The sequence below is a fragment of the Nerophis lumbriciformis genome, linkage group LG16, assembly GCF_033978685.3.
Source record: "Nerophis lumbriciformis linkage group LG16, RoL_Nlum_v2.1, whole genome shotgun sequence".
In the NCBI taxonomy this organism is placed as follows: domain Eukaryota; kingdom Metazoa; phylum Chordata; class Actinopteri; order Syngnathiformes; family Syngnathidae; genus Nerophis; species Nerophis lumbriciformis.
The window spans coordinates 20,714,591-20,719,234 of NC_084563.2; positions in this window are offsets into that span (position 1 = coordinate 20,714,591).

Below are 4,644 nucleotides of genomic sequence, written 5' to 3' on the forward strand. Positions count from 1 at the left end.
CCTACAGAAAATATATTAAAACAAAAAAATATATTCTTTTTTTTCATCTTTTTCCATTTTCACACATCTCTGAACGAGGTCCAGGGAGCCACAAGGGCGGCGTTAAAGTACTAAAGGGACCCACTTTGTTGGATTTTATTAAAATAAAGACGTTCATCTTGCTCTTTGAAATGAGTTAGACTGTTCAAAAGTGTGTTTAAATATGCTTTATAGGATGAGCTAGTTTACGTAGCCTCTGTACTTTTGATGAACTGATTAGCATCAGCCAATGGGCTGCAAAAGTCACCAGCAGGGGGCGTTCTTACAAACTTTTAGCACGCCCAAAACGCATCTTTGGTGCATGTGCCTCAATCTTCCCCCGACTTTCAGCAAGGAAACAATTCAAGTGCAGTCTTCTCCCGCGCGCGTTATCTCTTTTTCTTTACGGGATCGGTGTGGGAAAAAAAACTATTTTCCACCGGCGATTAACTGTTCGCTGGGACGTCGATGGAGCAAGGAGAAGAAGAAAAAAAAAGCAACGCCATTGTTGGACTGTACATATATTTACAGGTCGTGCTGACGCTTTGTACCGAATCAAGCAAAAGTTGGAAGTGTTGCCCGAGCGCCGCCTAGAAGCCGGATCATCAATCTTGCCTGCGAGGAATAAAAACGGCGAGATTGAAAGTTGGAGTCGCATGAGGACGGATGTGACGGAGACCCTTTTTTTCTAGTGTTAGTTTGTGATTGTGCACTGTTGTGTGTGGAAAAGAACAAGTGTTCGTGGATTTTACGTGCGTAGAAGTGGGGAATTATTACCACAGATCTGGTGGAGCCTTCTACTACTCAGCATTATTGGTTATTTCCAAATCAGTCAGAAGGAAAGCGGGGATTTTAGGAGCTGGATGGATACTGAAGCCTTTTAATGTTTGATTTCCCCACATTTAGGAAGGAAAACAAAAGGCTGAATGTATGAGACTGATAATGTTATGTATACAGATAGAGTACTAGACCATTTATTTATGTTTGCTAGTAACACTGTGATTCCACTACGTGTTTCCTTCCAGTTACTCTACACATCTTTTTACATGATCAATATGTCTGGTAAATAAACCATATTGTCTTATAATACTGCATATTGATTCATATTGAATTCTAAGAGTGTATACTTTTTTTTTTTTTAGAATGCATTTTTCTGGACATCTGGTAAACCCCCCCCCCCCCCCCCCCCCCCCCCCACACAAATGATGTTTTATTTATTGCTTTGTATATTACACATGTTATGTTTATTTCTAAAACTGAGTATTTCATTTTATTTTTTGGAAACAATTTTATTGTTAATTGCATTATTGTATCCAATAACTACACATTCATTTTTATTTCTAAAAGTATTTTACAATTTTTTTTTTTTTTTAAATCAATCCATTTGACCTTACACCACTTTTTTTTTTAATATTGCAGGCACAGTATAAGAAAACCAGAAAATTATATAGTAACTTATAATTATGTATTCAATTTATTGGTAATTGCATAATCATTTATTTATTTTTTACTAAAAGTCACTGTATACATTCTAAGACAATTTCTTTTTGCAAAAACTTTTGAAGATACATTTTCTTAATATAACTTTATATACAGTATATACATATATAGTATATACATAAGTGTATATATGTATATATATATATATACACGTGTATGTATATATGTGTATGTGTATGGGGGCGGCATGGCGTAGTGGGTAGAGCAACCGTGCCATGCAGAAACCTGAGGGTTGCAGGTTCGCTCCCCGCCTCTTACCATCCAAAAATCGCTGCCGTTGTGTCCTTGGGCGGGACACTTCACCCTTTGCCCCCGGTGCCACTCACACCGGTGAACTGAATAATGAATGGTAGGTGGTGGTCGGAGGGGCCGTTGGCACAAATTGCAGCCACGCTTCTGTCAGTCTACCCCAGGGCAGCTGTGGCTATGAAAGTAGCTTACCACCACCAGGTGTGAATGAATGATGGGTTCCACATGTAAAGCGACTTTGGGTACTTAGAAAAGCGCTATATAAATCCCAGTTATTATTATTATTATTATTATTATTATATATACATATACATTCTAAGACATGTATATATATACATATGTATGTACCGTATGTATATATATATATATACATATGTATGTATGTGTATATATATATATACACATATATGTGTATATATACACACGTATATATACATATATGCGTATATATATATACATGTATATATATACATATATGTGTATATATACACAAATATATATATACATATATGCGTATATATACGTATGAATACATGTATATGTATATATATGTGTCTATGTATATATACATATACATTCTAAGAGACTTTTGAAGATTTATTTTCTTTATGTAACTTTAAATTACAAGTAAATATACATATATGTATATATATATATGTATACATATATATGTATACATATATATGTATACATATATATATGTATACATATATATACATATGTATGTATGTATATATATATATATATATATATATATATATATATATATATATACGTATGTATATATATATATATATATATGTATATATATATATATATATATATATATATATACATACACGTATGTATGGATATATATACACATATACATGTGTATATATATATACGTGTATGTATATGTATATATGTGTATGTAAATATGCATATACATTCTAGGACAGTTTCTTGCAAAAACTTTTGAAGATACATTTTCTTATGTATGTATATATATATATGTTTGTATATATATGTATTTATGCATATATATGTATGTATATATATGTATGTATATATATATGTATGTATGTATGTAATATGTTTATATGTATGTATATATATGTATGTATACATATGTATGTATGTATATATACATATATATATATATGTATACATATATGTATGTATATATATATGTATACATATATACGTATGTATGTATATATATTTATACATATATACGTATGTATACATATTTATACATACATATATATGAATGTATATATAAGTATACGTAGGTATCAGTGACATGCGGTGAGGCTCATGGCTGGTGAGGCACTGACTTCATCACAGTCAGATTTACAAACATATGAACCCTAAAGAGTATCTTATTCACCATTTGATTGGCAGCAGTTAACGGGTTATGTTTAAAAGCTCATACCAGCATTCTTCCCTGCTTGGCACTCAGCATCAAGGGTTGGAATTGGGGGTTAAATCACCAAAAATGATTCCTGGGCACGGCGCCGCTGCTGCCCACTGCTCCCCTCACATCCTAGGGGGTGAGCAAGGGGATGGGTCAAATGCAGAGGACAAATTTCACCACACCTAGTGTGTGTGTGACAATCATTGGTACTTTAACTTAACTTTAACTTTACACATACAAACTGTAGCACACAAAAAAGCACATTTAATTAAAAAAAACATTATTATGGTCTTACCTTTACTTATAAGTGCGGGAACAGTGGTGTTCGTGTTGGAGGAGTTGTGAATGAATGAAATATGAAATCCGTGCTGCAGTCTGCAGGTGTACCTAATGTTGTGTCCCTGCAGTCATTGACGGCTCCTCCGGCGCGAGCATTGTTGTTTTTGCACTTTTTGGCTTCTTGTTAAGTGACTTTTTTTGGGTGGATTCGGTCTTGCACGTGGAGAGTTTGGGTGTGGGCTTTGGTTGGTGTGGCGCTCCCGTCGGGGGGTGCAGTCTGCGGCGGAGGTGCATTAACCGGCACCAGGAGGCGGGGTTACGCGAGCCTCACACAGTGCGTCTTCGCAGCAGTTTTATGATTGCTCAGCACAAGAAATACGTTACACACATACAGTTGTTGACAAAATACACTGTACATTATATACCTCAGCTAACTAAACTATGGAAATGTATAATATAATTCATATAGCAATACGGTCTCACTGCACAGTAGGCCAGCAGTTAGCCGAGTCCGCAATCCATGTTGAGGCACAACTGAGTGACGTGCCTCAACTGGCTGCTGATCACCGCACCGTCTCTTCTCAGTATTTGAATGGCAAATGTGAAAATTCAGCGATTTTGAATAAAAATAATCTAAAACTGGTGAAGTTAAATGGAAAATAACTTTATAGTATAATCACTGGATACATATAACAATTTAATTAATTTTTTTTCTTTACATGATGGCAGGTGAGGCCCTGCCTCACCTGCCTCCAGTGACAGCACATCACTGATATATATATATATACATATATGTGTGTGTGTGTATGTGTTTATATATATACCTATATGTGTGTGTGTGTATATATATATGTATGTGTACATGTATAAATGTGTATGTATAAATGTGTATATATATGTGTGTGTATATATATATATATATATATATATATATATATATATATACACACATTAAAGAAACTTAAAACTGTAAATAATACTAAACACAAAATTAGGAAAATATTTTAATAAAACCATTTTTTAAAAAGTCAAAAATATATATTTTGAAAGTTATGTTATTCAGAATTTCTCAGTTTTTTCTATATAAGTAATAAACTGCTAAATATTTAGCTGGTTTTACCTCACATCAAATGTCATTTTACACAGTACACTAAAAACAGTTGATTTAATTTGATTTGACCAAATAATGCGGAACAAGG